Source organism: Rhinopithecus roxellana, chromosome 7 (genome assembly GCF_007565055.1).
Source record: "Rhinopithecus roxellana isolate Shanxi Qingling chromosome 7, ASM756505v1, whole genome shotgun sequence".
NCBI lineage: Eukaryota > Metazoa > Chordata > Mammalia > Primates > Cercopithecidae > Rhinopithecus > Rhinopithecus roxellana.
Genome location: NC_044555.1, coordinates 134,320,963 through 134,337,040, shown reverse-complemented (window position 1 = coordinate 134,337,040; position 16,078 = coordinate 134,320,963). Strand labels below are relative to the sequence as shown.

At 40.7% G+C, this 16,078-nt stretch overlaps 1 pseudogene; it reads left to right on the top strand.

Annotated features, from left to right (window-relative positions):
* The first annotated feature begins 13,520 nt into the window (after positions 1–13,520).
* On the top strand, positions 13,521–14,375 carry LOC104663279 (annotated as a pseudogene).
* Positions 14,376–16,078: the final 1,703 nt, after the last annotated feature.

The window sequence follows — 16,078 nt, the reverse complement described above, 5'->3', positions numbered from 1 at the left end:
GACAAGCACAAGTCCAGGCCTAGGTGCATGGGAAGTGAGGTCCTCATGGGACATGTAAGGGATGTCCACTGGAAAACTGGATGTATAAACCTGGAGTTGAGGTGAGAAGTGGAGACAAAAAAAAAAAATATGGAAAACTATATTTGATCAGACACTCCATTTGATGGCCTGGCTATGTTAAAGGCATATTTCTTCCAGATTCAGATTCATATTGAACACATACTGACTGAATAATTATTGCATGCCCCAAACTGTTACCATTCCCACATATAATTTCCCAGATAGTTGTGGGATAGTAAAAAGGAATCATTTGGAAAAACTTACCTTCCAGAAAAGCCTTTACAGGGTAGTTCTTAACTTCCTCTGCTCATTCGGCTGCAGGACTTTTAAAAACCCCAAATTCCCAAGCCACATGCCAGGTCAATTGAGTAAGAATCCTGGGTAGTGGGACCTTTGCAACAGTAACTTCTAAAGCTCTCCCAGATGTTTCAAATGTGCAGTCAAGGTGGAGAACCAGTCCTTTACAGCACTCTATTTCCAAGGCATGCTGACTTTCATGATTGAAGGCAGAACCAGCCAGAATCTCCTAGTTTGGTAAAAAATGTATATGTGGGCTAAGTCTATGGTTGTACACAAAGTCATCTGTTTCTGAATGTAGCTCAAAAGTTTGGGGGCTAATTTTAACTACTTATGGCATTTTGCAGACATATATCTCAAGTGTCTATTTGCATTGAATTATTCAAATACTGAAGCATAAGCTATTGTAGACCCTAGTTCAAACAGTGAAGAATGATTATTCCTTTTAGGAAAAAATGCTATAATGTTGAAAATTCTTACACTCAGAGACTTATTCTAACTTAGTTCTGTTCTGATCTTTACAATTTCTTCTAAAAATCACATTGAATCTACCCTTTGCTCTATAAGTCTTGCAATGGCCTTTGGCCAAAAGCAATACAATTCTGAGCTGAAGATATATAATAAGGAATGCTTTGGTGTTCTTTCCCCAGAAATCTAATAAAAGCCATAGCACTGTGAGCAAAAGTCTTTATACTCTTTTCATGATGCCAAATCAGTGGCATTTCCCCAGGTTGGTGACAGTGGTTTTTAAAATGTAGAAAAACAAGCAGTGACAAGGAATTTTCCTTTCTCTCTATTCTCCCTCAGACATAGTCTGTGCCTAGGTCCTCCTAAGTCTACAGGAGGAAGGTATTTCTGAGATGCTTTCAATAAGCCTTCTTCAAGCCATTTACCAAATTCATAGCCATTAAGACAGCAATGCTGAGTCCCAGGGGCACCTAATACAAGTTATGGTTAATATTGGCTAAGCCCTCTTATAAGATGTTGGAGCTAAAATGGCCTTTTAAGATAATAAAGTCTAACCTTCTCCTTGCACACAAGTCCAAATGAGGTACAGAGAAGGGCAAGGATTTGTGCAACGTTACACAAGATTGGAACCCAATCTTCCTGGTACTTCACTCCTTTTCTTTCTATTTGACTGTAGTTGAAACCCAGACATCCAGAAAGATAATGAGGCCTAGCTTTATAAAAGAGATAATCTTCAAAACCTGAAACCTCTTCCATTACTGTGATTATAATGATGATAATGGTCACTGCTGAGTGTGAAGCAAAGGATTCTGGGGTAGGTCCTCAGGCTTCCAGCCATAATTGTAGTGCTGCTTCCTTTAAAGCTTGGACAGAAACTCAAGTGTCAACATGTGAAATAACTTACTTCCTAGATGGCCCCAAACTGTTGGTCAGGCCCACTGTATTAATCTTTTTTCACACTGCTGATAAAGATATACCTGAGACTAGACAATTTCCAAAAGAAAGGTTGCACCTGCAGTCTCAACACCATGTGGAAGCTGCCAAGGCTTAGGGCTTCCACCCTCTGAAGCAACAGCCTGAACTGTACCTCGGCCCCTATTAGTCACAGCTGGAGCAGCTGGGATGCAGGGCATACAGCAGAGGGACACCGGGCCCAGCCCAGGAAACCATTTTTTCTTCCTAACCTCTAGACCTGTGATGGGAGGGTCTGCAGCAAAGGTCTCTGACATGCCCTGGAGACATTTTCCCCATTGTCTTGGGGATTAACATTTGGCTCCTTGTTACTTATGCAAATTTCTGCAGCTGGCTTGAATTTCTTCTCAGAAAATGGATTTTCTTTTCTATGGCATTGTCAGGCTGCAAATTCTCTGAACTTTTATGCTCCGTTTCCCTTATAAAACTGAATGCCTTTAACAGCACCCAAGTCACCTCTTGAATGCTTTTCTGCTTAGACATTTCTTCTGCCAGATACCCTAAATCATCTTTCTCAAGTTCAAAGTTCCACAAATCTCCAGGACAGGTGCAAAATGCCACCAGTCTCTTTGCTAAAATGTAACAAGAGTCACCTTTGCTCCAGTTCCCAACAAATTCCTCATTTCCATCTGAGACCACCTCAACCTGGACTTTATCGTCCATAATCCCTATCAGTATTTTGGTCAAAGCCATTCAACAAGTCTTTTGGGAGTTCCAAACTTTCCCACATTTTCCTGTTTTCTTCTGAGCCCTCCAAACTGTTCCAACCTCTGCCCGTTACCCAGTTCTAAAGTCACTTCCACATTTTCAGTTATCTTTTCAGCCACACCCCACTCTACTGGTACCAATTTACTGTATTAGTCTGTCTTCATGCTGCTGTTAAATATACCCGAGGCTGGATAATTTACAAAGGAAAGATTTAATTGGACTTACAGTTCCACATGGCTGGGGAAGCCTCACAATCACGGCAGAAGGCAAAAGGCAAAAGGCATGTCTCTCTTGGTGGCAGAGAAGAGAAGAGAGTTTGTGCAGGGAAATTCCTGTTTTAAAAACTATCAGATCTCGTGAGACCCATTCACTATCACAAGAACGGCATGGGAAAGACCTACCACCATAATTCAATTATCTGTCACTGGGTCCCTCCCACAATATGTGGGAAATTATGGGAGCTACAAGATGAGATTTGGGTGGTGACGCAGAGCCAAACCATATCACCCACTATGCTGTTCTCATCACCTAATAGGCTGGAGACAGCACAGAAGAGAAGAAGCTGGGACCTCTGACACACATTACTCATATGAACCTGGGTGAGCCACTACCTCTTAGTGACTCAGGTTCCCCCATCTGTTAAATGGGAATAATGATAGCACCTGATACATAGGATTTGAGGATAACACTAAAACAGTGGATCTCAACTGGTGGCAAATATGTTCCTCACTAGGGGACATTGAGCAATATCTACAGACATTTTTGGTTGTTATTACTGGGGGGAGGGTGGTGCTACTGGCATCCAGTGAGTGAAGGCCAGAGATGATGCTAAACATCCTAAAAGGCACACTACAGCCCCTCACAATAGAGTTTTCCAGTCCCAAATGTCAATAATTGTCAGGTTGGGAAACCTTGCCCTAGTCAGATATGTATGTGGCATTGATCTCAAAGCCTAGAGCATGACAAAAATTCAATAAAGGATCGTTCCTTTTCTTTGGTAACTACAGACAAGCTCTTGGTGTTTTGGGGACTTGCTTACAGAAACCAAACTCTGGTTTGCTATACAGAAATTTTGCTTCTCAGTCTCAGCTTTGCTTCTCCACACAGGTGAAGATTAAAGTAGTTTTCCAAAACAAGGGTTGTAAAATACACCAATCAGATGTGTGTCCTAAAAAGCCATATTGCCCCATGCAGAACCTAATTTCTGTCCAAAGAAATGCCTATACTAGTTTGCAATCAGGTAATTATTCTGCTTTGCCACCCAGTTTCTCAGTCCAAACATGGCTTTTCCTCCAGATTCAGATGCAAGCCTCTGAAAACCTGGCTGCAAAAGAAAAGAGGACCTAGAAACTGGGGAGTGGGGCAGAGGAAATCTTTTTCTACCTAAAACATACTTGAAGGCCAACTCCATCGTATTTCTTTATATAAAGTTCTTACCCAACTATCTCAGATTAAATACTGCAGCTGAAGCTAGAAACTTCTGTTCGACTTGTCGTGAGCCACTGGTATCAATTTTGTGTTTCTGTCTATGAGGGGTGTATGTGTGTGTGCATGTGCACACATGTGTGGGAGTGCATGACAAAAGCAACAGGTCTTAATAATTCTAGTGTGAAGCCTATTATTTAGAACTGGCAAGCAGTGCTTGTCTTCACTTTCCACTACAGTAGGGAATTTTTCCAGGTATGTGGAAGGCAGTCTGCTTGGTGTCATTATAATACTTGTTCCTGGCATGATCTCCTTCATTAAATAATCTTTTAGTGCAACATTATTAGCAATTACAAGATTGTAAGTTCAAAATCTTTGATAACAGCCCACTATGGAGCTGAAATGTTACTGTTCTTTTCTCTAAAGAAGTCAGCGGGAAGCAGGCCTCCTGCTCAGTGCCCCCAATATAGTACCCAAATGTAGAGGAATGCAAAATGTTTGCTATTCCTCTTGAGAAAGTAGACTGCCTGAATTCTACGAAGTATAATATATGGATGGGGCAGCAGCCAAACTACCATGTCTGTTTCAAGAAAACACAAACTCATAGACATAAGTAATTCTCTCCCTTTTCCTTATCTCCATGCCCACTCTACTCAACTTAAACCTTTATATTTAAAAATAGATTTAAATTTATTAAAGGAAGTTATTCCATACTGTCCTAAGAATGATTATTTTCCCTTTCAAAAGGCACAATTTTTTGAGGAAATTAGCATAACTCAGTGAATTCAGTGCATATCTATTGTGTTCCATGATTTCTTTGTTAGTGGTTTATGCATTTGTGAGAAAAATCAAATGAGCAGTTGATCATTTAATTTTGCTGAAAATGAACTAGAAGAGGAAGAACCTCACAACACTACCAGTAGTTTGATTTCTCCTCTCTGCCTGCGCTGAAGGCATTGTTGTACTTAAAGCCCTGGACTTGCACCTTTGCTTGCCAACCCCTTGGAGTGGCCAGCTGCTTGTGTGACCACTGCCAAGACCCCACTCCTAAAGACAGATTAACTCTACACCCATCCTTATGTCCATTTCTGGGAGGAAAACAATATATCCTTTTATTTCCTTCTGGCCTATTCTTGCCCAGAGGCATTTCTTAGCCCAGGACTCACAGGAGTCCTGGGTCCTCACTTGAGGAGTGTAGAGATGAATCTTTCCTCAGGTATCAAATGGATGGAAATTCAACGAGTCCTGCCTACACTGGATAAGGGATCAGGGAAGCAAAGTATCTGGTACCCAACAAGGGAACTCCTCTAGTATAAAGTGATGGGGAAGCAGCTACTTAGGAATGATTGGCTCTGGCACAGCTGGGTAGGAAAGACAAATACTCTGCCAACCATCATTTTGCCTCTAACAAAATGTTAGAGGCAAGATTGTTAGATTGAATCTAACAATCTCCATTAGTGCATCTCCTTTCGGAGAGATTTGAGTCCACTCAGGGAACTTCAAGTGAACAACATCCTGGATGCTGGCTGTGATCTATGTCAGTTTCCCTGTCAGAATGCAAACTTTTCCTTTCACACTGTCAACACAAGTCATGTGGCTGCCAAAGGATACCTGAACTCTGCCAGTGGCTACTGTTTCCCAGATGCATTGCCATAAACAATTCTGAACTCCATCCAAGTATAATTAATCAACTGTGCCATTTTAATGCTTCCTCCATATCTTAAAGTTTCTTACAGATAAAGATACAGTTTCCCAAATGAGGGCTCATTATATTGAGCAGTCAAACCCCACAAACAGAAGGCATAGATACTAGGCTTTATTCATTTTATTAAACTGTGTTCAAAGAAACAGGATTGGGCTGGGTGCGGTGGCTCACGCCTATAATCCCAGCACTTAGGGAGGCCAAGGAGGTGCATCATTTGAGGTCAAGAGTTCAAGACCAGCCTGATCCACATGGTGAAACTCCGTATCTACTAAATACAAAAAAAAAAAAAAAAAAAAAAAAAAAAAAAAAAAAAATTAGCCAGGTGTAGTGTCGCATACCTGTAATCCCAGCTACTTGGGCGGCTGAGGCAGGAGAATTGCTTGAACCCCAGAGGCGGAGGTTGTAGTGAGCTGAGATTGCATGCCACTACACTCCAGCCTGGGTAACAGGGGGAAACTCCACATCAGGAAAAAAAAAAAAAAAAAAAAAAAGGAAAGAAAGAAAAGAAACAGGATCTTTATTGGCCTCATTAATATATTTTGTTCTCCTCGATGTTCACAAGTTGATCTCGATTTAACATCAGGTTAAAGTAAAGAGGTATCATAGACATGAATGCTCTGGATCCAAGGAGAATTGAAACTCCCAAAAATGACTCTAAACATAAATTTCAAGGTAATCACAATAGTGTGTCTGAAGCGTTTGTGTATGCAGGTGTGTGTGTATCACTAATCTACTCTCACTAGACTCAGACATACAAAAAGTACCTTATTTCTCTATAGTTTATCAAAATATCCACATGAGCTTGGCAACCCCCACACTCTTGGATATTAGGAAAAATGTCTTGCAGTTCAGTAAACCCGGTCCAATTCAATGTCTTCTGCTTTTAATGGTCTTTTTTCAATTCAGTCTCTGTTGGATAAATGTTTTCTTCTACAGAGTTTCTCCTCCTCTCCTCTTCTTCACAGTAGTCTGCAGGTATTGGCTGGGCGCGGTGGCTCACACCTGTAATCCCAGCACTTTGGGAGGCTGAGGTGGGCGAGTCACAAGGTCAGGAGATCAAGACCATCCTGGCTAACGTGGTGAAACCCCGTCTCTACTAAAAATACAAAAAAAAAAAATTAGCTGGGTCTGGTGGCAGATGCCTGTAGTCCCAGCTACTGGGGAGGCTGAGGCAGGAGAATGGCGTGAACCTAGGAGGCGGAACTTGCAATGAGCAGAGATCCAGCCACTGCACTCCAGCCTGGGTGACAGGGCAAGACTCTGTCTCACATAAAAATAATAATAAATAAATAAATACATAAATAAAATAAAGTAAATAAAAATAAATAAAAATTCAAAAGGTGGTCTGCAGGTATATAAGGGGGCCAAGGCTTATGTGACCTTAGGTATATTTGTTTTCTATGCTGCATAACAAATTATCACAATCTTCGTGGCTTAAAACAACACATATGTATCACAGTTTCTGTGGATCAGAGATTTGGGCACAGCTTAACTGGGCCTTCTGCTCAGGGTCTCACAAGGCTGTAATTGAGGGTACTGAGTAAGACTGGGTTCTAATCTGTAGGTTCCACTGGGGAAAGATCCACTTTTAAGGTCACTCAGGTTGTTGACATAATTCAATTTTCTGTGGCAGTAGGGTTCATGACAGCTTGTTTCTTCAAAGCCAGTAACAGAAAATAAGAGACTCTTGAGACAGTTTGCTAGCAAGACAGAGTGTTGTATAATATAACATCATCACAGGAGTGAGATCCCTTCATATTTAACATATGACATAATGTAATCATTGGAGTAACCACCCCCATCCCCTTTGGCACATTCTATTGGTTGGAAGCAAGTCACAGGTATGGCCCATAATCAACTAGAGGAGATGACACAAGGTTGTGACCACCAGCAGCTGGGGATCATAGAAGGCCACCTTAGAATCTTTCTGCTCTAAGGTGGCAGAGAAGATAGTGTCTCTGAGTCCACATGATGTTTCCTAGATCCTAGCTGGTGTCTGTAACAGAACAGCTATGATAGTTCCCATTTATCTGCTGGGGATATGTTCCATGACCCCCAATTGATGCCTGAAACTGCAGGTAGTACAAAATCCAATATATAATACATTTTATGCATATATACCTATGATAACATTTCATTTATAAATTAGGCCCACTAAGAGATTAACAACAATAACTAATAATAAAGTAGAACAATTACAATAATATACTATAATAAAAGTTATATGAATGTGGTTTCTCTCTCTCAAAATATTGTAATATTTTTAGACTGTGGTAGATTGTGGATAAGTTAAACCATAGAAAGTGAAACAATGGCTAATGGAAGTCTTCCCTTAGCTGTATTCTGCCCCCTGGACTAGTGGCATCTAAGGTACAATGAGTTCCATCTGACCTGTCGAGGCAACAAGCTGACACTCAGCACTAGGGTCCATAGTCATAATCACTTTTCTTCAGATTGGAAGTCCTCATTCATAGAGAAAATTTTCTTCCAACTACAGGCATTTTCAGCCCCTACTCACTCCCTCACCAGGATATGTTGAATCTTCCAGTTTATCCAGTCCATGGGGATCCTTGATCACTGCCTTCAGCACACAAGGCCAGCTTCCTTACTTAGATCATCCCGTATTATTATTACTTTTGAAGCATGCTGGATGCAGCCCTGTGCGGGCCTTTGCAAGAGTCCCGAGGCCAATCCAAAGTATGTCAAGAGTAGAGACAAGAAACATCCCAGCATGTGAACTCTTCCTTCTCCTTTCCTCTTCTCTCTTTTTTCCCTTACTAACTAGGAACAGAAAAAAACTGTTTCAATTTTTTTTTCTCACTTCCTGAGTTTTCTCTATTTTAAGAATATAGTAAACCTCCATGATCTAGGCAGCTATGCCCAGTCTGTCATATGTTAAATGAGAACTAGAAAAAAAATTAACAAATAATTTTATCTGTCAACAGAGTTGGTTTTTCAAGACAATGGTCTTTCTATGAGCTCAAAATAGTCAATTTTTAAGACTTACAGCTGATCAATAACCTCTTTGTTTGGGGCAGGTTTTGTCTTCTCCTCCCTTGGGGCAGTAAGCCTTATGACTCAGTCTTGGACGTATAAAGTTGAAAGAGAAATTATTTAACAACAAAAAAATAGAAATGCTTTCACAGAAATACACACACACACACACACACACACACACACACACACGTGCATACACATCCAAGAGTTTAAATCGATAAATGTGCTCATTACAGTAGTTCCATCAAAGTTAATTTTAAAATGAAGTGGTAGAATCCCATTTTGCTGAAAATTTCTAGAAAAGAGATCATCTAACGAGTGGGATACAGTGGTGGCCCTATATTCATTCCTTCAGTTCTCATATTGGTTGGGTGAAACCTGGGACAGCTAGAGCCCCCGGATCTGTAGCTTCTAATCATGAACAGACTCATGTGGTTACTCAAGGAGTTTGGACAGGCATTCTTGTTGCTGCATGGTATGAAAAAGTTTAAGACTCACTGCTCTAGCATGCTGTTGCTACAGAGCTCTAAATTAGCAGAATATTAAGCTTGGTAAAATCCACCTGTTCTTTTATAATTGATTTTGTAAGGATAGGCTGTAATTATATATAACCTGCTGCAGCTTTTGATTTGTGGTTATTGGTAGAAATCTGTACTCTGCCATTTACTCTCTGTCTTGGTTTTCTTTGTTGGTAATTAGCAGCAGTAAGAGGGTGTGAAAACTATTTTTCCTCTATACAAAGCCAAGTGGACCGTATGATAACATCACCCAAGACACTGGCCTCATTACTAGTGGGTTCTTACCAAACACATTAATTTGTCCCAAAAAGCAGACTTGTGGATCCAGATTGTCTACAGTGGGATGGGAATGGTGCCACTGGGGGTAATGTGCTGGCAGTACTGATGTCTTATTGCCTTCCATGGGAACTTCTTCTCCTCCCTTCTACCTCCACCACCCACCCTTTTGTTCTATATATTTTTTTGTCTTCTTTGCCTCCGTGACTATTTCCTAACCTTACTATGGGGCTGCTGAGTCCCAGTCTATCCAAGCAGGCCTATGGGGAAGCAGTACCATTATCTCAGCAGCAGCAGTGAACACTTCAGTAGTGCCAGGATGACAACTCTTAGTTGTGATGAGACAACCTTGCAAGACTAGTCTTCAAGGAATGTAGTGCACACTGCAAACACTCCTACATATGCATTTTTTAATCTGGAAACTGGATGTTTGGGAAAAGGCAGTATTTAAGGGGAAATTAAATTACTGAATTTGTGTGCACAACCATTCATGAAAAATAAAAACATTAGCAATTCCTCCCACCAAAACACACATGTGAACACACACATGCAATAAAATTTATGGCAGAAACATAAAGTAGTTTTGCTCATTTATAAACAGATCATACCAAAGAATATAAATTGACTGGAGCATGGGGAGTCCTAACCCAGTAACTTGACTCAGTTCATCATGGCATGGCACTTGGTGCTGTCTAGAAAACTCTTCATAATCTCACACACCATAAATATAATAAAAAAAAAAACAAGATAAGGCTTTGATGAAAGGGAAAAAAATCCATATCAAAGAAACCCAGCTGCCCAGATCCCAGGGAGCTCATAATCATAGTCTTTCATACAGGAAGCAGTAGTCGGAGATTCAAGAAATAAAAGATAATTTATTTGGTATATACATACCACCGAGGATGAGGAATTCTTTCTGCATGAAAATCCAGCAGTGGCACCTCATTAAACAGGAGCTAGACTTAATCTAAGTTGGAATAGATAAAAAAGAAAGGATTCATATGAAGCTCTCCAGCCTGGAGACTTAATCTTAGAGCCTCTGAGTATAATGAATGAATTAAGTAGGGCAAGTGATTAACAACAAAGAAGCGATCACTTATGCTTTTTTAAAAACTGAAATATTATTGAATTTAGAGTAACATGTTCATTGTGTATGGACAGAGTTGGGCTGGAATTTTTTTTAAAACCCTAGGAGAGACAGAGAAGGTGGGACGGAGGGAAGGGGGAGAGAGAGAGAGAGAGAGAGAGAGAGAGAGGGACTAGAAAAAGCATAGATGGAAGCTGATTCTTAAAAGATAACATGAGTAATTTCCAACCTTTCTGGAGTACAGAACTTTATCTTCTTGTTGTTTTATTTGATGCCCTACTTATCTCCTCTCTTAAAATATGTAGTGTGTATGTATTTTTTAAGAAACACAGCCAATGAAAATCAGTTACGTAGCATGAAAATGGTAAAAACCATCACAATGTGACACAATCTAATTGGAGACACTTGGGGATATCAGGCAAGGAAAGCTGGAAATATCTCTGCTAATACAGAGATAAAGAGCCATAACATTGGGAAAATAATTACGAAGGTCATCTTAAAAGTGAAAATAAAAACAGTAACCCAATGAACATTATTTTGATGACTGTATGAGGGCAATTATCTTAGAAAAAAATATCAGTTATTTGCATATCCATTTCTACATCAAATAACTAGTTAACTTATTTTTTTCTGTATTAACTGGTTATATTTATAACAAAAACATATATTTAATACTCAAAGTTTATCTGATCTCATTATTCATCTTTGGAGCCCCAGTAATTGAGTTCTAAATACATTTTTGTTGACCACATGGATGAGTAGATAAATAAAGGAATGAGTAAATGAATTAATGAAGAAATATGGCTTCGGCAGGCATGATCTCCAAGCATTTGTCTTGTTGAGGTGAGTCACAACTATTTCAGTATGTCTTAACTTTTTCCACTAAGGTACCCCTGGCTATAGAAAAGCCTGACTCTGTGTTCCTATGGCTATACTGCCAACAAGCATGAATTGTTTTAGAAGTATCATATTTTGGCTTAAGTTTCCACACAAATTTTGCTTTCATCTATTTAATAAATATTTATTGGGAGCCTTGTATATGGTAGGCACTGCGCCACTACCAAGGGTGCATCAGTAAACAAAATGAATACAATGTCTGCCTTCTTGGAGTTAGCATTCTAGGAGTAAGAGAAACAAAGTTTCACACAACTCAGTAAAATAACAGCTGCATTAAGAGCTACTTAGAAGAAAAGCAGAGTTCCACAAGACCTCCAATAGAAGGATTTGAACTAATGAAGGAAATTAGGGAAGGCATCATAAGGAAATAACTTTGAGTTGAGATCTTGAGACTGAGTACTTGACTAAAGTAGGTGGGGAAAGAAGATTCTGAGCAAAGGTAATATAGCATATTGATATGGTTTGGCTCTGTGTCCCCACCCAGATCTCATCTTGAATTGTAATCCCCATATATGGAGGGAGGGAAGTGATTGGATTATGGGGACAGTTTCCCCTGTGCTGTTCTCACGATAGTGAATGAATTCTCACAAGATCTGATGGGTTTATAGATGGTAGTTTTTCCTGCGTTCACACATGCTTTCTCTTGCCTACCGCCATGTAAGATGTACCTTTTCCCCTTCTGCCATGATTGTAAGTTTCCTGAGGCCTCCTCAGCCATGCAGAACTGTGAGTCAATTAAACCTCTTTTCTTTATAAATTACCCAGTCTCGGTATTCTTCATAGTAGCATGAGAACAGACTAATACAAGCAATATAACTGGATCAGAGTGAGAAAGCAGAAAAGTGACACAAATGACAGAGGAGAAACAGTTTGGGGAAGGATACTGGGAGCTTAAAGGATTGATGGAAAAGCTTTCAAATGAACAGGATTTAGAAAACTTTGAAGGGCTAGGGAGTAGGAAGTCCAGGAAGAGTATTAGCATACAAATAGTCAGGTCTGGGTGCTACCCACTTGGATGAATCAACGTTAACCAAGTTCTGCCTCTTTGTCCCTCTGCTCCAGTTCCTGGAGCATCCTAATGGTCTTGTTTTCAATATGAGCTTGCCCCCACCTAGGGGAGGACACAGTGCCTGTCTGATGGTACCCCAGACTATATCCAATGGGAAAGAAGTTATTTCCTAAAAGAAAAGTGGAATGTAGTTAGGAAGAAAGAATGAATACTGAGCTGCTCCAAACCAACAATGTTCACTACAGGTTGGTGGAGACCCGGCCATGAAGGGTCTTGTGTGTCATAAAGGACGTTAGCCCTTATCCTAAGTGCAGTAAGGAACCTGTAGAGGCTGTTGAGCAGGAAGGGGGGAATAACATGATCAGGCTTACATTTCTAGAGGATCCTCTGGCTGATTTGTAAATAATGGATTAGAATGAGGCTACAGTGGAGGGCAGAGAGCAGCTAGGTCAGAGGCAATGGGGATTTGGCTTACAGTGGTAGCAGCAGGGCTGAGAAACTGTTGGATTCAGAATATATTGTAGGTGGAGTCTACAAGAATTGGGAATAGGTTTGAAATAAGGGATAGGGGAGAGGAGGTTTCAGGTTTGGTGTGCATGGTTAATCTGCAAAATATTGGTTTCATTTTAATAGGAAATTGTGCTCTAGTTTGGGAAGAGCCTCATGAGATACAGCTTCCATGACTTGATCCTAAAAACTTATTCACTTGAAGTACTTCCTAAGGGAAACTTCCTAACTACTTCTTAAGGGAAAAATTTGTCTCTGCCTGTATATACTATACAAGGAGGTAAAATATCTACAATTTTGAAGGCAGGCCCCCAATTTCACATAAGAAAACAAGCTTTTCATTAGATCCCTAAAGCATATGGGTCTGCCCTCAACTAGCAACACAGAAATCCTTGGTTCCAGGCTTCCTCTGAGTGGACAATCTCAAGTTATCTGCTATTCTGTGCTTATTGGAAGCCCAACTGCAAGAAGTGATGGTTAGAGAACAGTAATATGGGCTGACGCCTTGCTCAATTTCCCACAGGGCTGCGCAAGTTTCCCCCTTCTGCGAATGAACCACTGGAGGGGTTCAAAGATTCGAGTCCTAATACGGGAATGAGCCTCTTTGATCTCTTCCGGGGCTTTTTCGGCTTTCCTGGATCTCGGAGTCACAGAGATCCCTTTTTTGGAGGGATGACTCAAGATGAAGATGATGATGAGGAAGAAGAGGAAGAAGGGGGCTCATGGGGCCGTGGGAACCCAAGGTCCATAGGTCTCAGCACCCCTCCCCCCACCCCTCCACCCCAAGGAATTTAGTTTTGGCTTCAGTTCAGCCCAGGAGGAGGGATACGTTTCCACGATAACTTCAGCTTTGATTACCTAGTATGAGATTTCAATAGCATCTCCAGCAATAGGGGGGCCTGGACCTTGCCTTCCCATCCTCCTGAACTTCCAGGTCCTGAGTCAGAGACACCTGGTGAGAGACTGCAGGAAGGACAGACACTTCAAGACTCAATTCTTAAGTATTTAGATAGTCATCAGCCCAGGATCTTTGAGGGGGTCTTGGAGAGTGATGCAAGAAGTGAATCCCTCAAAACAGCACCAGACTGGGCCTCCCAGAAACCATTTCATAGGTTTGATGACGTATGGCCTGTGGACCCCCATCCTAGAACCAGAGAGGACAATGATCTTGATTCCCAGGTTTCCCAGGAGGGTTTTGGCCCAGTTCTACAGCCCCAGCCCAGATCCTATTTCAAGAGCATCTCTGTGACCAAGATCACTAAGCCAGATGGGATAGTGGAGGAGCGCTGGACTGTGGTGGACAGTGAGGGCCAGACAGAGACCACAGTAACCCAATACGAAGCAGACAGGAGTCCTAGGGATGGTCCAGAATCACCAAGACCTCCAGCCCTGGATGATGCCTTCTCCAGCCTGGACTTATTCCTAGGATGTTGGTTCCAGTCCCGGTAGCCTTGTTAACCCCCAGAGGCCTTCAAGTCCTTTCCACCTCTCACCCATTGCCCACCATCAATAAGCTTAGCTTCTCCTCTCGCCCGCTCAGGGGCTTGGATATGTGGAATAGTGAATTGGGGGCATGTCAGTTTGTCATTCACCCAAATTGACCAATACAATCTTTATTTATGCTTAAAAAAAAAAGAGAGAGAATAATAATATGAATATTTGTGGCTAACATTTATTGAGTGCTTACTATACATTTAAAGATCTAATGCATTATTTCATTCAATCCTTACAAAACTATTAGTAGGTATTATATTTTTTCTCATGCTATAGATGAGAAGCCAGATGACTAGAGAGGTTAAGAAGAAAACAAATGGGAAAGTGGAATTTCTACCATTGTTGAATTATACATTCCAGGCATTTATCTAATCTCATGTAACACTTACCTCACAAGGTAGCTGTCAGGAGTACTATCTCACATTTATTTATAGATGAGGAAACAAGGGCATTGAGAGGAAATGTCATTTGCCCGAATGTATGCATCTAGTAAATTGCTATAATAGGATTTGAATTCGGGTCTCTCCGACTCCGAATCTCATGTTTTACCCCAGGCTACTTCTCATGACACTTATATATCTTGCCCATAGTTATGTAGCATTCCAACAGTCTCGCTGTCTACCATCTACTGAGTAGTCACTATAAGTCATTCTCCATGTTGGGCACTGTGATAGTTTTGTGTGTTGACTTGGCTAGGTTACAGTCCCCAATTATCAGTCAAACACGAACCCATGCATTCCATGAAGATGTATTGCGGATGTGACTGAAGTCCATAATCAGTTAACTTTCAGTAAAGGAGATTATCCTAGATAATATAGGTGGACCTGATTCAATTAGGTGAAAGGCCTTAGGAGCAGAGCTGAGGCTTTCCTGAAGAAGAAATTCTGCTGCCTATGGGCCACAGCTTCAGCCTATGCCCAAGGGTTCCAGGCCCTTCCTAACAGCCTGCCCTAGTTATTCAGAATTGTCTAGCCGACTCCCACAGTTATGCAAACCAATTCCTTGCAGTGACTCTCTTAGTATATATCTCCTGCTGGTTCTGGTCTCTGGTTAAATCTTGACTGATACAAGCATGTTACATGCACTATCTCATTCATAATTTTCAACAGTCTTAATAATAGGGTATTATCGTTACCTCTATTTCATGGATGATGAAACAGAGGACCAGAAAAGTTAAGTAATTTCCCCAAAGCTACACTGCTCATATATATTAGAGGCAGGATTCAACCCTACTTCTGAAACTTCAAACCCTGGCTTTTCAGCATTATGCCATGCCACGTAGTGCAGCATATTTGGAGAATATGTACTCCATCCACCCTCTAAATTCATTCACTGTAAGAGTTGTAAAAAATATGCAATGAATAACTTTAATTTAAATTCCATTTTTGGTAAATCATTTGTAGATTTTTGAATGCACTGTTAAATTTCCTTGCCTAACACAAAATGGTTGGTTGGTTAAAAAAGGAATTCCTTGTTAAAGAAGAAAAATAACGACCATGATAACAATGATGACACAAATGATGATCCATCATGCAGAAAATCAAAAGATCAAGTCCACAAATAAGCAGAAAATAAAGGATGATAATACATCTTTTCTCTACTTGGGCCAACGTTCAAAATTTAGTTTCAGCACATCATCATCTGTCCATTAAATTTAT